This window comes from Scleropages formosus, chromosome 21 (assembly GCF_900964775.1).
Source record: "Scleropages formosus chromosome 21, fSclFor1.1, whole genome shotgun sequence".
NCBI classification, from domain to species: Eukaryota; Metazoa; Chordata; class Actinopteri; order Osteoglossiformes; family Osteoglossidae; genus Scleropages; species Scleropages formosus.
In genome coordinates, this window is record NC_041826.1 from 389616 (window position 1) to 412594 (window position 22979).

Genomic DNA, 22979 nt, shown 5'->3' on the forward strand with positions numbered 1-22979 from the left:
CTCATATATCCCCCACACAGCAGCAACCATCAAAAAGGCCCATCAACTTGATATATACAAACCTGCAATTACTGTGTTTACAACAATTGGTGAGACAAAGTTTCAAGAGAAGAGACAAAGACTAATAAACAAACTCCACCGTCATTCTATATTTATTGTGAGGAGAAAAAATTTTGTCCAAAAATGTAGTTGTGCATAGTAGCACAAAAAGTGACTAAGAAACACTACACAAAAGACACACAGAAAACAATGAATTACTGTAGCAGGCAAGAGAATGATCTAACACAGTAAGTCACCTTGGATAAAGGAGGCAGCTAAATAAAGGTTAATAATTAAATTTGGATACAGTCTGATCTGCAAAGTTGAATATCTTCATACTCTGGGAACACAGTGGTTAGAAATATTTTCTTTACAACTGAAGGGCCTGTGATGGACTGGCATCCCATCCAGGGTGTTTTGCCTGCCCCTCCAGCATTGTGCCCTGTGTTTCCAGGATAGGCACCAGCTGGCCATGACCCCGCTCGGGATAAGCAGTTGATGACATTGACATCTGAAGGGTGTTGGTACAAATAACCCCTATTGTTGTACTGCCTGCATGCAATGTACTGTACTTACCCTAGAAGCACTCCAGTAAAAATTACCCAGCTGCATAAATGGTATACTATTTTAAGTAGCCTAAATTATAAGTCATTTTGGAGAAAAAAAAGTCAGCCATATGATAGAATGGAAATTTCCAGACAGAAGCTGTTTGAGTTTTGCTGGTAGTATAATGGTAAGAGCTGCCAGATCCGAAGTTCCCAGGTTCAAGTCCAACCTACCGCTCCAGTGCCATTGATGAAGGTACTTACGTAAAATTGGGCAAAATTACCTAGCTGTATAAATGGAAAAATAATTATAAGCTGCTTCGGAGAAAAGTGTCAGCTGAACAAATGTAAATGGTTGCACAGACTTGGCTGAGTAACTTTATAAATTATTTTGGTGCAAACAACTGCATTACAGATATGCTATGATGTCTCATGTAAAGTGACAAGCTAAGGCCTCCTAAGTCTCTCCTGGGCAACCCAGAGTACTTCTGTTCAGACCTTCTATTTAAAAAAATGTTTTATTAAGCATAGGGGTGCGGTGGTGCAGTGGGTTGGACCACAGTCCTGCTCTCCGGTGGGTCTGGGATTCGAGTCCCACTTGGGGTGCCTTGCGACGGACTGGTGTCCTGTCCTGGGTGTGTCCCCTCCCCCTCCGGCCTTACGCCCTGTGTTACCGGGTAGGCTCCGGTTCCCCGTGACCCCGTTTGGGACAAGCGGTTCTGAAAGTGTGTGTGTGTCTTTTATTAAGCCAAATAAAACAAATTCTCCATAGTGATAAAATCTGAATCAAAACAACACCCAAGATCAACCATCCCACACTTATAAGCTGTGGAATTTTCTCTATTCTGCCAACAAAGAAACAATTCTCAATCCCCCTCAAAAACAAATGTTATAAACAAAACAAATGGCAATCACCTAATATATCTGCAGGCCAAAAAAAAACCTCACAATACCACTTAATGTGCAGGAACCATACTGCACTTCTGTACAGTATTTTTACATCCATAAGCACAATTGAGAGGAGCCCCCTATAAAAGCAAGCCTGATTTGTTCATCCCATATTTATATACTAACCCTCAAAGCAATGATGAAATTGTCCATGAAAATTAAGCCACCGCGGGGGGGGGGGCTTTGCCGGGTCCTTCGCCGAAAGACGGCCGAGCGGCGAGGCGCGCGGCGAGAACTTAGGGGCGCTAAGGCAGGCTGGCTGTAAGCGCAGGGCTTGGAGGAAAAGGGGTCCTCGGACCGAGAGCATTATTCCCTTTGTGTTGGTGTTCAAATAAACCGTTCGTTATGAACGCTGCCTCCGCGTCCTTCTTCGCCCCATCCAAACCCACAGCGCTGCGCGCCACATTGGTGTCAGAAGTGGATGGGGCAGGACGATGAGAGGCTGGATCAGGGAACAGCTGACCACCAAGCATCGGGAAGGAGAGAAGACCGGGACGGAGGGACGGTGTCCGGCGGGAGAAACGCCTACGACGGTGGAGGTCGAGGCGGACGAGCCGTGGCGGAGCACGGGTGTCCAGGGGGACGCTGGGGAAGCGTGCGCAAGGGCGAGGACGGCGGAGAAGAGCTGCGAGGTGCCGCTGGAGATGGGCGAGCAGGTCGAGTGGGGTCTCCCTGCGCCCAGAGAAAGAGCGGCAGGAAGAGGCAGCGAACCGCCGTCGACCGCGGAGGAAAGTCGCGCCGCTTTCTCGAGCAGGACGGATGCCGTGCTGGGCGACGCGGAGCAGTGTGCCTCGTCTGTGGACGGGCAAAGCTCCGTATCGGAGAGGAGCGGAACCGCCGACGCGAATTCTCCCGCGGAACGGGAGTCCGGCACTTTCGGAGAAAAAGCGCCCAGCCTGCCTGAAGCCCAGGCCAGCGTTGTTGAAGAGCGGCGCGGCGGAGCAAACGCCGCGAAAGGAGGAGGGCTGCGTAGCAAGAAGCGGCCATTTTTGCGAGCGTCGCGGCGGGCTCAGGGGGCGGCAAGCAGGGCGGCTTTGCCGGGTCCTTCGCCGAAAGACGGCCGAGCGGCGAGAACTTAGGGGCGCTAAGGCAGGCTGGCTGTAAGCGCAGGGCTTGGAGGAAAAGGGGTCCTCGGACCGAGAGCATTATTCCCTTTGTGTTGGTGTTCAAATAAACCGTTCGTTATGAACGCTGCCTCCGCGTCCTTCTTCGCCCCATCCAAACCCACGGTGCTGCGCGCCACATTATCTAATATGGTACATATGGAAAGTATTTTTCCATCCTAATAGCAAAAACGCACGTACAAGTACTGCGATATCTATTCATGCTTGTTTTCCAATCAAAACATAAAAGTAAGATACTTTAGAACCACGCCTCCTAATGTCTAAACTCCTCCCCCAACAGATTGACACGCCCTCTCAACATTCCCCCTAACGTTACTGAGACTCACTGTGATACCGCCCTATTAAGGGATTCCACCTCCCGGGCCACGGCCCTCTCACAACACTCATCTTCCCGCGTGCTCACACTCTTCGCCACGCCTCCTTTTTCCTCGCCACTTCTTCCCCGCCATGCCCCCTACCAGCCAGCTCCGCCCTCTGCGCTCGCGTTCTGCGGAAGTAGCGCCATGTTTCGTCGCCGAGCTTTTGCTTCTGCAGTGGGAGCGAGTGAAATACTGGGACGCGAAGGAGGTGAAGCAGGTGACCTCGCTGTATAGTGCCGCTGCCACCGAACAGGGAGGAACGGACGTGTCTTTACAACCGTTGTTCGGCCCTTTCGACGGCGGCTCCCCGTGGCTTAATGTTTGCTTCGGCCGTGTGGGATCTCCTCCGGGAGGTCCCGCTAGGGCTCACTGACTGAAGTGTGTGTACGGTACCGCCCGGGAAGACGACCACCTCTACGAGCACGATGATGATCATGATGACGACGACGATCATGAAGATGACGACGTTTCAGCGGCGCTGCAGTGGTTGAATCTTGTTTTTCATGTTCTGTTATCATATTTTTCCCTCGTCTTTAAAAAAAAAAAAAAAACATCCTTTCCCTGAGAACATTTAATTCCCCGAAACCCGGACCCTCCTGCTGAAGCTATTTATGAAGGTTAGCGGCACACGCGAGCCCCGCGCGCCATCTCTCACACGAGTCGAGTGCTAGTGTGTGATCATGTGATGTGTGTACTCACGATTAATTATGTGGATAATTCGCGAACCGGCGTGTAGTAACAACAACAGTGTGTTGGGACTTGATCCGTGATTGAGTGTCGGCAGCGCGAGTACTAGGGACCCACGCGCGGCTTCAAGTTCATAATGAAAGAACTGCGCGCCCCGGTCCCTGTAGGCGGTGTGTTTGCTGTGTGTGTTGCAGGCTCGGCCACCTGGGCGGGATCCGATTGCAAACGGGACCTTCGGATCGCTCATTCTGATGGTGGTGGTGGTGATGATCATGTTGAATAGGCATTAGAATAGAGTGTTATCTGGGGCAGCTCGGTGGAAAATGGGTTACTGTACCCAGGTTAGGCTGCGGGATTCTGCAAGGAACAGCGACGATCCCTTAAGTTTAAAGAATAAAACAGCAGGTTCTTCAAATTATCCTTAGTTGTCTGTCTCCTTCTCCCTAACGTTTGCATCGGGTCGTTCTCAGTGGTCTGTCCTTACTGTCACACATACTATAGCATACAGAATAAGTATGGCTGTCTGCTGACAGCTTTCTAACATTTCTAACTTACTAGCTCTTCCATGGTGTTTACACTTTATTCCTTAGATCAGAAAGCACTTTCACACCAGGCCCTTCTCTCTCCAAGTGGATGGAAGGAAGGAAGGACTGTTTGTCATCTTGAACCATCAGCTTGTACCTGTTTTACTGGTTTAATCATGGTAACGGACAGTGTCTTATCGTCGATGCATTGTTATTGAAGTGCACATAATTATAGAAGTAGATGAAATCATTTCTGGCTGCTTCCTTGCTGACTGCTGCTCTTTGCTGCATTGTGGATTTTCAGCGATCAGGTGCGCAAGAGAGGTTGAGTTTTTGTGGGCTCCACCTTGGGGCTCCCTCACACTCATTTGGGAGCATGTTTGGTTTATGGGTGTTCACTCTGCTCTTATTATTTCACCTCTGACAGCTATTACGCTCTCACTGTTCCTATATTTGATGTGAGCCACATTACCCCTAATTGTCCCCTGGTGTGTGTGTGTGTGTGTGTGTGTGTATATGCAGTGCCACAGACACCTTTGTATTGACCAGAGTTTAAATCCTTCCACTGGTGTGGTACCCTTAATCAAGGTACTTAACTATTACCTGTATTAATTTAGCTGAGACTTTTCTTCAAAGTGACTTACAATCTTAAGCTTCTTACAGTTGTTGTTGTTACAGTATATTATATGTTGTAATAGTAATAATAATAATACATTTGTGGTAGTTTTACTGGAACAATTTTAGGGTAAGTAGCTTGCTCAAGGACATTACAGCTGGAGGTGGGAATTGAACGTGTCACCTTCACATCCAAGGCAGCAACTCTAATCTCTATGCTACCAGCTGTCCCTATGAATTGATGCAGTAAAAATGACCCAGCTTTACAATGGGTAAATCGATGTAAGTGTCTTAACATTGTACTTTGTGTTGGAAAACGGCATCAGATAAGTAAACTGGTGTAAATTTATTGGGGTCATCCTGGGTTTTTATTAGGCACCCGCTGGTCCACTTGAATGGTTCTGAGTTGACTGAGGGTGTGCTGAAGGCCAGGGTGAAGGTGTGCGTCCACCCCTCCGTGTGCTAAACACGCAGCTTTTTTACAGACACATCTGTCCATACAAACTTGTTTGGATCCATATTTTTGAGGACCATCGTAACCATGTATGCAAATGCAAGGAATCCTGGTGGTGAAGTGGATGGTGGTGAAGGACCAGCACCTTCCACTTGTACGACCAAGGTTTGCGTCTAAGCCACCACTAACTATCCTTCATTAAGGAACTTAATCTGAACTGATTCAGTAAAAATGACTCGACTGTATATATGGTAAAGCATTTTAAGTAGCGTAATCCTGTAAGTTGATAAATGTAAACATACCTCAGGTATGAATTCACAGCAGTGTGTTGCAACTAAGCTTTTTTTGGTGCTTTTTAAGAGATTCTTAGTGTGAGATTAAGTAAATGCTGTTGCCTGTTCTTTTGCACAGAACTACTGTCCAACCCTTACCGGCATAGGTACTGTCATCGAGTTAACTTAGTGTGTGTTGGGTCAACTCAGTACAGAAGTTACTCCAGCAGTACTGAACATTGCCAAGGGTAATGCAGCATCTTCCCTTGGACAAGTGAGCTCTCTGGACTCAGGTGCAAGCACAAAAGTATTATTGGGCCCTCGTACTTGGGGGTGTATTTCACACCTGTTTGACTCAATGGTGCCCAGCATCCACAGGCTGGGGGCCCAGCTCTAGGGTTTCCACCTCCAGTTTTGCAAAATAAGTAACACCTTACAGAAGAGAGAGTATAATTTTAGCATGTTCTATATCAGCATGTGAATAGATAAATATACGTATTTTTCGTTTATAATACAACAGTTTATATATTCTTGATCCTTAATTAGAATGATTTTAAGTCTAGGAGAAGTTATCCCTTGCAATTATTAAGGCCACCCCGATCACACTTGGCTCACAGACAGCTCAGTTAGCAGGGTAGTAGTACAACTGCCAGTTGAGCTCTTTCCATAGGTTGTGCAAACTATGTATTTGCCCTCTGAAGGCATTTACAGTACACATGTGTGCAATTTAAAGGACAATTCCTATCACAAAAAGAGAACGGCTCTGTAATTGCATGTTTGCAAATGATTGGAATCCTGTTGTATGCTTTACATTTAATTTATATTTCCACAGATTTATAGCAGTGAATTTTGTGTTTATTGAACCTGGGAAAATTATTCAAAATAGCTTCCTTGTGAAGGAGGGTGCAGTGGCGCAGTGGGTTGGACCGGGTCCTGCTCTCTGGTAGGTCTGGAGTTTGAGTCCCCCTTGGGGTGCCTTGTGACGGACTGGCGTCCCATCCTGAGTGTGTCCCCTCCCCTTCCAGCCTTACACCCTGTGTTGCCGGGTTAGGCTCTGGCTCCCTGCGACCCCGTATGGTACAAGCGGTTTCAACTGGTGTGTGTGTGTGTGTGTGTGTGTGTGTGATCTTCCTTGTGTCATCCTACCAGTTGAGACTGTAAGACTACTTCACAGAACTCATTCTATATTTCTAATTATTTTCTTTGAAAGATCCATATTCCCATAATTGTCCCTGATCTTCTAAGTATTTCACTGGCTATTGATTATAGAAAGTAAAAGCCCATACTAGGTTGCCACAGCAATGTATAATTCTTTATTTTTCTGTGGGTGACATGATGCTCAGAAGAGAGGTAATAAAGTAATATTCTACAGGGCAGAAAACTTGCTGTTCTGTTGCCTCATCTCCATTCTATAATCCAGCTTCAGCTCTCATGAACTCAAGATGATAATTATTGTTGTGAGAACACAGTAGAGTATATTGAAGGAATAATCAAAGTATGAGTAGTACTCCGCCTTGATGTATTATGCTTATATTAATTATTTGGCACTTTACTTTGAGGGGGACCATGACATATTCCAAAGTGTCTCTAGATTTGTGTCCTGTCCCCATATTTGAACAGCTAATGGACACTGATGTATTGATCTTCAAGGCCCTAAATAGACCGGGTTTTTATGAAGGAGGAAGCAGCTGAGGGGCCATGGCTCGCAATCCAATGGCAGCCTTGTTAAGAGCTTCAATGGCAATCCAGCTTTTGTCTTCAATGCTTGTAACAGGTCTGTTTCCAGCGAGGCCTTTTATTCAGCCTGCTGGACAGACAAGTGCTATGTAGTGATGTAGTGCAGCACTCGTAGGCTCGTGTGCATACAGGTGTGGAGATGAATATGATAGGGCAGCTCTTGCAGATGTAATGTGCGGTATTACAATGTTAACATCAAAGGAAGGGGACAAGGCTTTTTTTTTTTTTTTTTTTAAAGAATAAATATGTGGGACTTTTGCACCCCTCTGCTCCCTTGCACTCTTGGGCCTCATGAAAAATCTGAGCTGTCCTCTTTCCTAGGCAACACAGATGATGTGGGAACAACTTGTATTCAGGCCCCCCTGTGCATCTGTGGGCCAGCAGTTGGTCTTGTTTGATGCTCTTTTAACAGATGTACACGAGTGCACTGTGGGTACTTCTCTAACCCTGTGTGTCAGGGCAGCATACGACGTAATGGTTAGAGCTTCCCTATGGCACTCGAAGGAGCTTGGGGTTTGAAGGGTTTGAATCCTGTCTCCTTGTATAGTACCCTTGATCAAGGTATTTGCCTTGAATTGACACAGTAAAAATTACCCAGTTGCATAAATGAGTAAATTGGTATAAGTGGCTTAATGTTATATGGCGATCCTCGGTGGGTATATTAGCTTTGCTACTAGTCTCACATATATAGATCGATAAGCAAGTCGTTATCAGTTTTTACTTGCAGTTTAATGCACATGGACTCTCTCTTTTTTTCTTCTTCTCAGGCAGATGAACTAGTGGTCAGGAGAAGTACCTACCGGGTGCAGCAAAAACACAGGCTGGCCATAACTGTGTTCTCCACCCTTCCAATGCCCTGAAAGATTCAGAAAGACTGCTTTGGTGTTCATGCAGTGCAAGTGTCTGGTGCAGTGAGTCATCAGCTGATATTTTCCTTAGAAAGTAATGGCAGGACATTTTACCAGAAATGATGGTTAAGCGCCGCTTGAAATACTACGATTCACTGTCCTTTCTCCACCTTTGCGTACCATGTGCAGTGACACTATATTTGAAAGGAGGCGATATGTTGCCTTCCACTAGAATGCGTGGCACTTTTATAGTGTTCTGTGTGAATTGTGACGTCAGGGGGTCATAGCACTCAGATGGCGAGGCACATAAACAATTACCTAGGACTTTTCTTCTAAAAAGAATGACAAGGTTTTTACAAGTCAAATTAGTCTTCAGCAAATCTTACTGAACCTTCTTATGATAGAATGGTCTTTTTCCCCTTTGTTATTTTGACTTTGTTGGAACAGGAGGGCCCTTAAATTGTAAACCTTTTGAATATGCATTAATTGGAAGCAGCAGCAGGAGGAGAACAATGAGGAAAGGCATGTTGAGATCTCAGCATCCTGTGCTATTATGCAAACTAATATAGGTACGTATATAGAAATAAAAGAAACAATGTTTAGCTTTTAGAGCTCATTACATCCAGTGTGTACTGCTGCATTCCCCCGTGTGGACTATGTTACTGCCTCTCACTTCACAGGGAGAACAGTAGCCGCTGCCCGATTTGTCCCGGAGGCGCTTATGAAATCACTGCAACAGAAGGCCGATGCTTTGTCCTGCCCATCGGTATGGTGCTGCTGGCACATCTTTCCACAGTCATGTCACGCTACGCCTTTTCCGTCAGCGTTTGTGTCCAAGCGAGGACTCTTGGTCTCTCGGCCGACTCCAGCTTGTGCTGGGGAACCCAGAGTGGAGGCTGCTCTATGATGGGCCCAGGAGAGAGGGCAGCTGCAGTAACCTCAAAATAGTGCTCTTTTCAACCTAGAAGCATGAGCTGTTGAGGTGGGATGTGCAGTGGATAGCAAAAATGTATGTACCCTGAAGTTTTAGTTGTTTTATGTACAAGTTGAAATCAAGACATGTCAGACCTTTCTTGACTTTTAATAAAATCTCAAAACAAACCATATTTAAGTGAAAAGTATAAGGATGACTTGGGTGGGGGGCTTTGAGTGCTTTAGTAGTAGAAGTGGTGTGCACACCCTTTGCAGTGGGTGTCGTTACTCTTCCTCATTGAAGCACTCGTGTTGCGTATCTTTTACAAAGGTCAGTGGAACTTGGCACGCATCACGTGATACCCACTGATTTTTGATATCTTCTGCATGGGACCCTTTTGTAGATGGTGGAGCACTTTGCAAAAGCAAAATGAACACTGCAGTGGCGTTCACTTGTGTGAAGTGTCAGCTTTAGGTTTGTGTGCTAAGAGAGCTGTCGGTGGACAAGGTAGGGGTGCTGAGAGCAATAGCTTGACTTTGGTGAGGATGGGTGGAGTGAGGATAGGGTGAGGCTGGGGCACTTTGCTCCTGGGGTCAAAGTGGTAAGGGTGGTTTTTTTTATTTTTTATTTTTCCTTCTTCTTCCCCCCACATTTGAGATGGAAATGTGCAGTCTCCAGTAAGTACCCCTGGTGACACATGCTCTGGCTCCGCTGCAGAGCCACATCCTGTGGCTGTCAGAGCTGTGCACGAGATGCGTAGGAGACATGTAGCACCTGTGGCTTTCAGAAGGGAAGAAATAAAAACAGTGACACACTTATAGGTCAGGTGGTTACAGCGGCACATCTTCCACATGATAGAAGGGACTGACGGGAACCTTTGCCACATGATTCTCTAAGAACGTTGTGGAACATGGTGTGGGTAGTTAGCAGGTGCCTTGCACTCAAAGGACCAAGGTATAAATCCCAGCTCCTACTGTAATACCTTTGAGGGAGGTACTTACCCTGAATTGACAGTAAAAATCACCCTGCTGTATAGATGGGGAAATAAAGCTAGTTCTTATGTCATATATGGTTTAGGATGACTTGGACTTACGACAGTTGTCCCATCCACCTTATTGTGTTATTTCCAAGTCCTCATGTATGATCATAACGTCTAACACTGACCTGACCGCTCCATTGACTGTATGGTAACGATGACTGGCTGCGATGCTGTGAGGCACTATATTTCTTACTCATTTGGTCTCAGCTGGTGTTTGGGTGTATAGCAGCGAATCTTTTGTTTACAGAACTTTTCATCTGCGATCCCTTTAAAGTATGTATGTATGTATTTATTTTTTTAAATAATCTAGCAAGTGAAAACGTGATTGTTTTAGTAGTGCTGAAAAGAAAACGTGAAACAAAATAGATTTAGAAATGAATGTGAAAATTAGTTCAGCATGAAAATACTGTACTGTATGTTTTTTATCACAGTGAATTTTTATAATATCCACAGTATTATAATGCATTTATTGTATTTTTTTGCAAGATGTGTACCACTTTGGAAAGAAGTCTGCTAAATTAATAAATGTACGGTTCATGTTTGGTTTTTTAGTTAGTTTTTTGTGTTGGCGGGAGTAGGCTTGGTTTGTTTCTGTTGGTGGTTCAGACTTGGTCTGTTGGTTTGACTTTGGTTGATTTTTTTGTTAGTGGGATGACTTGATGGCTTTTTTTTTTTTTTGGGGGGGGGGGGGGTTAGGCAGGGTTTAGCTGTTTTGTTGGTAGGTCTGGTTTGGTTTTTTGTGTTGGTGGGTTAGGTTTGGTTATTTGTTGGTGGGATTAGTTTTGGTGTGGTGGGTGAATTGGAGAAGTCAGTTAAACTTCTTGGTCTCAGGTCATGAAGATGTTTGTTGGCTATGCTGGGTGTTCTCTGTGGCTTTGGGTTGGTGGTTGGACTGGATCCTTGTGTACAGCTGTTGAAAAATACACACATGGTATCACATCTTTTACTGTGTATCTTGAATGAATGTTAAATTGCTTTGGTGAGGATTTGAAAAGCATTCGGTGTGATGCTGAAGAAGGGAAATAAAGCAGCTAAAGTTCTTCAGCTGATAATGGAAGAGGATTTCAGATGATGAGATCGATGTGCTGGAATGTTGCAATATTGCCCACTTCACACCTGGGATCACATCCCCTCTGTGCCACAGTAGCCATTCTTGCTCACCTACAGGGCAGAGGTAACAAATTAGTAGCTGCGAGTTTCTGTATCTCTCGGAGCCTGTATTTAACCGGTGTAACATTTATTCGTTTATCTGACATTTTTCTCCAAGACTGCTTAGAATGTTAAGCTACCTACAATTATTTACCCATTTTTAGAGCTGGCCAGGTTTGCTGTAATGATTTATGGTAAGTACCATGCTCAAACCTACAGCAGCAGATGGGATTCAGACTGGTGACTTTTGAGTCCAAAGGCAACAGCTCTAACTATTACATTATTATTCACACTTTTTTTTTTTTCTTTTTAAGCTAAGGCTTTTTCTGCAGTGACACAAAATTTAAGGTATCTGCACTTTTTTTACCTATTTATTCAACGAGGTAATTTACTGGAGCAGTATAGAGTAACCACTACATTTACTTAGCAGATGCTTTTCTCCAAAGCGACTTACAGTGGATGCTGTGTAGTGTTGCTAGACCATACACCTTATCCACCCGGATGACTTTCACTGCTAGATAATGGGTCAGTCATCCATACATCAGTTTAACACTCTCTCTCTGTGTAACTCACACACTATGGGGAACCTGAAAAGCATGTCTTTGGACTGTGGGAGGAAACCTACGCAGACATGGGGAGAATGTGTAAATTTCACACAGACTGAGCAGGGATCGAACCCACCTTCTCTTGCACCATCCAGTTGCCGTAAGACGGCAGCGCTACTCGCTGTGCCACCGTGTCACCCTGCTATGCTATCTATTAACTGTGAACCCTTAATGCCTTTTTCCAAGTGCAGCTGGAGATGTTCTGTTCCGAATCGCCACTCCTGCGAAAATCACCGTCGTTGTTCTCCTTTCTGTTTTCTTGTCCATAGGTACCTGCAGCTTATGAAGTGATAAGGTCCACAGTAAGATTTGGAGAATGGAGTGGGTAAAATATGTAACCTTAAAATTTAATGTTCCAAAAATCTACTTCTGCCAATATATAGAACAGAGGTGTATTATGTTGCACTTTCTCTTATTGCTGCTGTTTTACTTGACAAAACCTTCACCTTAATGTGATTCTGCAAAGCCCTTTACTAAAATTGACCTGCGTCAACATACCAACATGCTGCTTGATTACCTGCTCCAATTGCTCACCTCTCCTGGTTACCAAGTGCTTATTCTTACCATTTCACTGCTAAGCCATGCATTAACGAAAGAGTTTATGGCTTTGCTAATTCTGCTATTTTAAAAGAAGCAGTTGTTTAAGCTCAAGGGGTACAATGGCAAGGCCCAACCGGCTAACAGATGGGAAGCTTTTCAGGTCTGCTGTGTTTTTGTTTACGTTGTCTAGCAGAAAACTTAGTTGGGCGTTTGTGTGTGCTGGGTTGTTTAAAGAGAAGGCGATGATCTGAGATTTTCGCTGAAACGTGTCATTTTTTCCAGGGCACAAAGACTTATTTTGACAGTGCTGTTTACTCATCATACTATGTGTCCCCATTAGTCATTGCCCTTACAGACGGGCTTTTGTGCTGCTCTTGTGTCGCTCGCCGAGTGTCCGCCTTCTTCCAAAAAGGTATTTTGGTATGGTTCTGCTGAGGCCTTTGTGTTGTTTGGGTGGAGTGAGAGTCATCTCCTGTTTGATGACAGGCTGCTCAGTTTCAAGTCCCCATGTTGGCTCTGCTTTTTCTTTTTCATAAGGTGCACATGCCGATGTAGTAAATGTCCTTTCGTTTAGACGTACAACTATGTGATAGTGGCTTTAATAAAAGTAATAATTATTAATTAGCATCAGTTACATGAAATCTTGCTAGGAGAATTTCATATTCATTACATTTATTTACATTTACAGTAAGAAACTTTCATTGATTATATTTGAACATAATGTATTGGTAATTGTCTGTGAAAAGTATATTGACCTGGCTTTATTGCTTCTCTCTCTTGCATTCTTCTTGCCTGGGGACCCTTTGTTTGTCTGTAAACATGGAAATGCACATTCCTGAAGGAGACAAGCAAAGGTAGCATGAATTTAATACACTCCTTCCATGAAATCACCCCATGGCTAAAGTCTGCATTTGAGTAGACTTACCATTTGTTTTCCATAAGAACATTCTAGCTTGTTTCCAGATAAATTGACATTTTTAAATGTTACTTTATGTTTACAGTATATGTGATTATCAAGACATTTTATACAATTTGTACCTAAAATGATTAAATATAGAATTAAAGAATAAAAGAAATGAGAATAAAAGAATTCTCTCACTTTGTATCAAACTATTAAAAGTGGCAGCATGGATTGTGCATAGTGTGAATGATTTTTGGATTTTTCAGACCACAAAAGAAACATTTTAATACCAGTTGTAGGCATCAGGGAGAAAATGCTGCTCTTCTGAATGAGCCCATAATATTCAAAAGGGTAAATATTTTCATAAGCTCCTGTAGCAGTTTTTCATTGTATGGGACTCATATGCTCTATTTCTCAAAAAGATCAATACAGTTCATCGTCTCATGACAGACTAGTGAGGGAAGGGGTTGTGCGATTGAATGATCAGTTGAGTGCTTTAGTATATGAGATTTTTAAAATAAGTTGTGTAACAGTAATTAACATGTTCTGAGTTGTATGCTTGGAAATCACTTAATATTTAAAGCTATTTGTTTTATTCTCTCTAAAACAATTTCTTTCACTGTACCAGTTCAAGAGCCACTTAAGTTCTATCAATAAATCACTTAAAATGACAATTTTTTTTTAGCAATAATGTGTTTTACACTCACCAATTTTTTCCCCTCTTTAAAAATTCTTGAAATTACACAGTATTAGTAATGCTGTGATGCTCCACACTGTGCGGTCATTCCACTATGTGGTCACCCAAGGGCTGATCATGTGCACATGAACTGTACCTGAAAAAACATGTGACCTTGAGTTTCCTTCCTCCGGTACCATTCACTCACTCATTTACAATATTTCCCCCACCTCCACAGCTAAGACCCTCACTCCTTTTAAGTGTAACTGTTGGAAAAAAGCACCCCCCCCACTGTGTGTGTGTGTGTTGGCTGTAAAAACCTTCAGGCTGGTGGAAGCAGTCACATTGCCTGTGTACATAGTTTAGCAGTGAGTGTGTGTGTGCACCTGTGCAGCTTGAATGCCCCACCTCCAGTGCACAGCACAGCACATCGCTGCACTGTACACCACATTCAGGGCTGGTCAGAAGGAGAACCTGATGTGTTAGTATGTGGGGTGGGGTGGGGGGGGGGGGCATGGCGTGGTGTAGTGCTTAGAGCTGCAGCTGTTGGACCCAAAAGAAAACATGGATGGTCTGTTTTATTGGTTCCTACATGTAGGCAGGGCTCTCCCATGCTGTGAGTTCAGGGCACCTCTCCCAGTGTTCCCTGGCCATGTCGTGTACCCCGTCTTTGAGTTCTGGGCTCCTCCTCCTGACACTCGTGGTTAAAGTGGTGGCAGCGAACAGTGACAGCTTCTTTTGGCTCAGCACGTAGCGTTTCCCACCTGGCCTGCAGCCTTGGCTTTTTACACCTCCACAGCAGTGGAGGCAGCAGCACTGACACCTGTTTCTGAGTGCAGGAGCCGACCTTTGGTCTCACAGCGTTGCACTAACATGTTGTCGGGTTACCTGTGATCCCAGGACATCCTGTTCCACCCGGACACTGTGGTTACAAAGTAGCATCCCAGTTGCTCTTCCACGTTCTGAGCATGAGTAAGGTACTTTGTATAAATTTCGTTTGTTCATTCAGCTGATGCTTTTCTCCACAGCAATTTACAGCATTAAACGACTTCCACTGATTGACCCGTTTATACAGTTGGGTAATGTATACTGTATGAATTCAGGGTAAATACCTTAGTCATAGGTACTACAGAAAGAGGTGGGATTCAAACCTTGGTCCTTGCAGGGCAGCAGCAGCTCTAACCACCACACCACCACCTGCCATGTACTTATCCAGCTGTATGCTTACTGTAGGTCAACTCATTAGTCACTTTAGGTCAGTGACTTGCAGCAGTTTGAACTGAGGACCACTTTGCCAAAGTTAAAGATGTAACAGACAACCTGTGGTCTACAGCCATTTGTTGGCAACAATTTCATGTGGAAATAGATTTAGCGAAACATCAATCTATGGGGAAAAATGCTGATGCTGTCACATAAAATACATATTTCATCAAGTCTTTCTCCAATTAAAAAGTTTAGGTGAAGAGTGAAATCGCTTTTGTTTTTTGCTGAGATGTCCAGGAGGTGATATCTGGATCAAAGCTGAAGATGTTCATTGTCATGTCAGGCTCAGTATTCATTCATTTTCCCCTTATGTTTTAAATTGGTGGCATCACTTCTAGTTCATGTTAACTTTTACTATAGTAAAGCAGGTTAAAATGGCCTATAGCAAGCAAATGCATACATTTGGCGACTGAGTTTAAAATTTGAAGATAAAACATAACTGTTCTGCAGCAAGGGTAACAGTGATGTTATTGACACCGTACAACAGAAATACAGAAGCACTGTACTGCCTCTGAAAGAGTGACAAGCACGGTGGCTCGGTGGTAACCATCCTCATTCCGGGACACTGTTTGCTCAGTGGAGGGGTTTAAAGTGAGTGAACGGGTATAAGGCGTGTTTACTCTCTGAAGTCCATAATGAACTTGCTGTTCTCATACAGGAACAAGAGTACGCTCAGCGATTCCTGACTACTTCACTCACATGTGTAGACCAGACTTTGAGAGCCATTGCTTTAGCTGAAGATCTCGCAAAAGAATGCTTGGAATAACACTAATGACAACACGCTTTGGTGGTTTCATGGGATTCAGGGATAGATGTTGTTAGAGCAGTAAGTGGAGGACACCACCAGTGCCACTGGCTTCTAGTTGCCATTTTGGTCAGTGCAGGAAACATACTGGTGAATGTGTGTCATACAGATTTAATGTGCAGCCGAACAGCTGTGGTGTGTATTTTCTGTCACGAACACAGTTATTTTGAAGCCTGTTGGTCTTTTTCTGTTTAGAAAGCAGATGAGAATAGTCTAGTGGGGCAGTTTCACAAAGTGGTTTGAACATTTTAAGTGAGTTTAGCACATTGTTGTAAAAAAAAATGGCAAATAAGAATTAGAGCTGAAGTTAATTCTCAACAGTTTGCAGGTCTGGTCTTGGATGTGACCACTGTAGCCGTGGTTATGGGGTGGTGGATTATTCCTCTGCTGCCCCAGTGTCAGTCGCTCATACCCATGGTGCCTTGTAGCTCCATGAAGAACTAAACTGTACATAATTGCACTGAATTTGAATAATGGAAATGGTTTACTCAGTTTCTGCTGGTTTCAGAGATTATTAGGGCATCATTTTAGTAATGGATAGTTTATATGTGCTGCTGTTAGTATGGTTGCACTGTTTAATGCATGTACTTTTATGGTGCGATGGCTTTATGCAGTTACATTTAGATCTGTGTGGTTTTGCCAACACTTAAAAAGAAGCTGCTGTGGAAGAAATTTGCACAAACCAGCTGAATAAAAAGACAGAACAAAAGACAGGAAAAAGTTTTCGTTAACGGTATCTTTTACTTCGGCCAAAGGGAGAGCCGCTCTCTGGGTAGACAAAAGGGAGTCTCCCCAAAAACAAACTCAGTTTCTAGTGAACTTCATGCATGTTTGACACATGATCAGTTCATGGTGAACATTCATTCCATTGGCTGTAAGGTTGTTTACCCGTTTCCCATTGGATACATTTATTCATGGTGAACATTCATTCCATTGGCTGTAAGGTTGTTTACCCGTTTCCCATTGGATACATTTAATTTACACATGCAGTTCTGGCAGTGGAAGGTCCTCTTCTCCTTAGGAATACTTTCATCTCCCAACCCTGAGGCCTGTTCCCTATTCTGCTAAGCCCCCACTTATCTGGCCTTTGTCTTGCAGGTGTTATACATCTCAGTTTTACAACATCCCTGAGTAACAACATCCTGCCCTGCAGTTACAGTATATTGCTCAGCACAATTTTCTGTAGCCACTCCTCATGCAAGTACTTCTCCATTGTCATAACACATACACAATTCAGTGTTTCCTCCATAACATGCACCAGCAATGGGTTAAGCACCAGATGGGTGTGTAAAATAAGGCGGATATGTAAGAACTACCACTGGGGGATTGATCAAGTCTTGTCCGTCTTACAATGCCCTTCAGTTTCTCCCCATTGCTAAATGTTTTGGTGTAGTTGCAGGAAGCATAAATAAACCATCTAATTTGTGATTGGATTATAAAAGCAAACCACATTTTATTAGTGTATTATAATGTGAAGCACTAATTAATGCTAGTCATTTGCTGTATAGAGTCATGGTCAAGCGCATCATGCATGTTTGTGTTCAACTGTAATTCTAGGGTTAGGTGATTAGCAGCGCAGTGCATTTAGCCCTAAAAATACCTTGACTTGTGTAGCTGCTTTGTAAATAACAAGCTTAAACATTAATACATGTTTTGTAAAACTCTGCTGTTTTGAATCTGAGTTATAAACTTTCCTTATGTGCTCAAGATAATGGACTGGTAAGCACTCAGGTGACCCATGCACAGTTATTGGGGTAATTAATCTCTTAAAACTAAATGTGTCTATTTGTTTTTATCGCAACTGAAAACTGACATGGAAAACGAGCAGTTATTACAGAAACTTCTGGGCAGGTAGAATGTCTGCAAACCAAGTCTTGCTTTTTCCAGTAGTCTTTTTGGCGTCGAGGTCGATCTGTAATTGTTCCTCATTTACATTTCTTTAGCGGGCGCTTTTCTCCAACGCATCGTACAGTGTTAAACTACTGTAGCCATTATGCCACTTGCCCTTAACCAAAGACATCAGATGTGCCATTTCCTCTCCTGACTGCTGGTCCCTGAAACGCCAGTTACTGTTGACAGGTCACTATAGCTCTCACCATGGACTGATCTGGAACAGTGGCAAAAGTATTCCGTCCATTGTAAACTGTAAAGACATAACCCCTAAGCCCTTTTCATGTTATCTGACGAAGATCCCAGACATAAACATCTTGGTATCGTCGTGTCATGCGGGGGGTCACACTGGGGCATGCTCCACAGGTTTCCTCCAGTAGTCCCAGTGTGCACTTGGGCAGACAAGTGGATGTTGGGACAGTTGCGTTGCTGCCATGTAGTCTGTTGATGGCAGGGTAAGGCAGAAAGCACATGGTCAGCCTACGCTGCCTGAAACAGAAAACTCTCTGCAATTTGCACCTCTAGTTGAAAGTAGCATGTTTGTGAGTGGAGAGTATTCTTTTCTTTACCGTGAACTGATAGTATGCTTGCGTAATTAAGCAACTCATGTCTGTTGCTCATTGATCCATTCTTCAGTGTCCTATTGTTTGATTATTTCAGTATTTTATCATGGAGCAAAATTTCCTCATTCCTGCCAGTGCATCAAACGGAAGTGTATATTATGTTACAAAAAAACATCTTATAACTGACACTGGAGTTGACCGTACTGGTATCCAGTACCTCATGCTGATTCATAGCATTGTGAAAAATGAGCAAAGCCCTTCATGCTGTGAAGAAAATTCCATTAACTTGCATGAAATATTTTTCAAATTCAAATTTTTTTTTTTTTTTTTTGAATTATTGAAATGTCATTTTTGCAACACTGTTTCTAAACAATGAAATTTATTGTTGGGGAAGAAAAACACACACACACAAACGCACACATTGTCTGAAGCCGCTTGGCCCAAGCGAGGTCATGGCGAACCGGAGTCTAACCCGGTGACACAGGGCGCAAGGCTGGAAGTGGAGGGAGACACCCAGAACGGGACGCCAGTCCGTCGCAAGGCAACCCAAGCAGGACTTGAACCCCAGACCCACCAAAGAGCAGAACCTGGCCAAGCCTGCTGTACCACCGTGCACCCTGCTGTAAAAACATTCTTGTAAAATTCGTGAGGCTTTTTCTTTGAAGTGTGCCTGGGCCGTTTTGCTTTAGGGATATCAACAGTTAAATGGTTAGCGATTAAAATAAATGAACTGGTTATGCTAAACATTTTTACATATATTGTGTGTGTGTTTTAAACAGGGGGGTGCAGTGGCGCAGTGGGTTGGACCGCAGTCCTACTCTCCGGTGGGTCTGGGGTTCGAGTCCCGCTTGGGGTGCCTTGTGACGGACTGGCGTCCCGTCCTGGGTGTGTCCCCTTCCCTCTCCGGCCTTACGCCCTGTGTTGCCGGGTAGGCTCCGGTTCCCCGTGACCCCGTAAGGGACAAGCGGTTCTGAAAATGTGTGTGTGTGTGTGTGTGTGTGTGTTTGTGTTTTAAACAAAATATCCTGTAGATTTCGAGAGGTTTTTTTAAAAAATAAATAAATAAATATTCGTACCAATTGTGAGGGGTGAGGAGTCTAAGGTGCCACACATGGATTAAGAAAGTTAAGCATTTTTTTTAAAAAGTAAAGCATCTCGGTAGTACTTTAGAAAATGTAATTCACTAGATGTTTAATTTGGTTCATCGACAGTCACAAAGGAATGCGAGCTTTTGCAAGTACAGGTCACGGCTCTGTGCTGTCATCCCTTCCAGACATTTCTGCTTTCCTGAAAGACATGAACTTGTGTGAGGCAGGTTATAGTGCTTTCCTTCACGCCATACTTTGAAACATGGATAGTGAACTACACTGCTGTTCCTGCAGGCCCCAGTGCCTTGTGGGCTTTTGCTACTCTGTATAATTAACAGATGCTTGCTTCATTTTACATTAATTCACTTAGCTGACACTTTTTTCCAGAGTGATTTACCCATTTATACACCTCAGTAATTTTTACTGCAGCGGTTTAAGGTAAATAGCAAGGGTACTATAGCCGGAGGTGGGGATCAAACCTGAAGCCTTTGCATCCAAAGGCAGTAACTAACTGTTATGCTACCAGCTGTCCCTGTTTTGCAGAACTTTTCTTCAAGGCTCCAACTGATATCAGTGGCACTGCAACCAGAGCCAGTGGAAAAGCACAAGTCTAAAATGAAGGACAAAGGAAGAAGTTCCCCCGCTGGCATTTCTGAAGCATGCTGGGGCCAAAGACAGCTAAATGTAAACAGAGGACAGCATCAAAACTCTGCATACTAGGAGTGGAGTGCACATTGAGGAGGACCTTGGAAGCTGTAGTTCCCTTGGGAAATCTGTATCCCAGAATTGCAGCTCGATATAGTGGTCAGGGTCAAAGGGCTTGCAGTCTTCTAGGACCAGACATGGAACTTTCAGTCAGATTGGAGGAGCCCGAGATACACTGAGCTAGCAACAGAGTGCAATGCCAGTGTTGCTGTAATCCCTGCATTAGCCAACTGGAAGCTGGTCCTTAGCTGCTCCTTACACCAGTCTCGTCTGCATCCATGGTGAGGTACACCATAACACTGATGAACTTACAAAGCTTCAGGAAACACCTGGTGATGAGATTTCAGAGCTAAAATGGGCCACACATGGAACCAAACTGAAAGAAATGGCACAGGACTCAAGTCCCTGGCAAGTGAAAACTGGTGGCCTGTACCCCACCAGGGATAACAGGTAAAACTAACAATGTTCTTGTCTTGCTGTGCCCTAGGAAATGTGGCAAACAAAAGCTGTACTGGTCACTATCCATTTATCATTGCAAAGAGCATGCACATTATTCCCACATCGGTTATTGTACTGTCCAGAGTGAGTATTTTGCAGTACTGGCCACCCTTGAACTACCTGCCATGTTACACCCAAATTCAACTGTCTTCTTTCATTACTTCCTATAGGCTCTCTTCAGCCTTTAGCCATGACCAGACAGTGTCCAGAAATGTACTGTCTTCACCCTTCCTTCCACCTATTAGAATCCCCAGCGAGTGTATCACTTGAAAATTACGTTTGTTGGTAGATGTTTTTTGCTGAATACTGCTACGTAATGTTCGTTGGAAGTTGCTTTTGGAGAAAATGGTCTGCTAAATGAATACAGATGATCCTCAAATTACAATGGTTTGACTTACAATTTTTCGTATTTAGGATGGTGAGCTGGCGCTAGACATTCAGTATAAACTGTAATTCAAAATTTTGATTTCTTGATTGTTTTTTTGTTTCCTTAACCCCACCCCGGGCAAGCAATATGTGATAAGATAAGATAAGATAACACTTTATCTTATCTTGTTATCTTGCTTCTCCAGCTCAGCAATCTATCCACCTTATTACATCACAAATAAAACATAAACAACTTGTCATAATCCCAAAAACAGCATGGATAAATCTGCATTTGCATTTTTAGTGCAGGTACATCAGTCTGTATATAAACAGTCCATGGGATGTATGTGTACCTGTATGTATGTATGTGTGTGTATATATGTGTGTATGTGTGCATGAAGAAGAAATAGTCACCTCCTTAACCTGCTGTGTTGGTTCAGTAGTGTGATGGAGTGAGGAATAAAGGAGTGTTTGTACTTATTCTTCTTGCAATCTGGCACCCTAAAGCCCCTCCCAGAGGGCAGAAGCTGGTACTCCTCATGTAAAACATGAGAATGATCTGAACTGATCTTCTCCGCCAGTCTGATAGTGTGCTTGATGCAACTATCTAGGAAAGAAGTTTCCACGCAATGACCCACCATCTTTGAACAGATATTCAGCAGTCTTAAAATTCTGCTTTTCAGCTGAACCGAGAGGCCACAGAACCAGACCGGGCTTCTATATAGCAGAGTGCTGCGAATTGTGGAGCAGAGGAATAAATAGTGAATCTCCCTACTGACTCCAAAACATCTAAGTCTTCTTAGAAAGTAGATTAGCTCTGTTGGACCTTATTACATCTGTAATCCACATGATATGACCAAGATAAAGCATTATTCACATACACTCCCAAATATTTGAAGGATGAGGACTGCTTTATAGATTTATTGTAAATGATGATGGGCTGGTGTGAGTTGTGTGGATCCAAAAATAATTTTAAAATTTCAAAAATAATGTGGTGCGATACTCTTGTGATGCTGTGCAGTGGCAGCAATCCATATCTCCCAGTCTGCCACGCTGTCGCTATACAGATAGATACCCCCCCTTACTACCTGAAAATATAAATGCTTAAAATTCCTGAAAAGTCCACAACTGGTCTGACTCTAGTGCCCAAGACTGATGTTTTATACAATTTAGTCCAGAACAAATTTGTCAAATATTGATTTTCTTTTTGAGTCCACAGATTCACCTGGTTCTTGGTGTATAAATGAAATTCATCTGTTCATTAGGTTAAAATATTAAATCACAAATGAATAAATGTAAAGTGAATGTAATTTTTTTTTTTTTTTTTTTTTTTTATGGGGCAAATTTCTACAGTATTCTATGCAGGACAAAAGTAAATCCAAAAATTGATGAAAAATCCAAATATAAATGTTATTCCTTTCTCACCGGAGATTGCTCCTTCCAGGCGCGTCGGTAGATTACACTGTCACTTTAAGCATTCTCATGTTTTGAGTTCTCTTGCTGTCTACTGTTATTTATTGTTACCGTTATTTATTGTTATTAGTATTACTTATATCTGTTGTTTTGTTTTGTGCAGTATTATCTATTGTTTCTGTTCGTAGTCCTGTGGAGATGCAGTCAAGAAGAATTTCATGATACTTGTACACGGTACTTATACCTGTTACAATAAAACTTGAAAATGGTTATCAAAATTGCCAACAGCTATTACATTTTTATTAAACATTTAGAAATACTGTAATAATTACACTACATACATATTTTAGTCTAGCCATTCCTGTACTGTATGCATAAATGTATGTAGTATATGTATGGTAAATGGAAAGGAA

At 43.3% G+C, this 22979-nt stretch overlaps 1 protein-coding gene across 6 annotated transcripts in view; it reads left to right on the forward strand.

Annotated features, from left to right (window-relative positions):
* The first annotated feature begins 2722 nt into the window (after window positions 1–2722).
* Window positions 2723–22979, forward strand: part of LOC108941962 (tyrosine-protein phosphatase non-receptor type 4-like) — a 94030-nt gene continuing 73773 nt past the window's right edge. For 2 of the 6 annotated variants that reach the window (XM_018764921.2, XM_018764922.2), the window contains exon 1: window positions 2723–3632. The gene's annotated coding sequence lies outside the window, so the exon portion shown is untranslated. Of the gene's footprint in view, window positions 3633–8071; window positions 8216–8423; window positions 8919–20114; window positions 20740–22979 lie in introns of those variants that run through there. The other 4 variants (XM_029247428.1, XM_029247429.1, XM_029247430.1 and 1 more) reach the window with 4 other exon arrangements.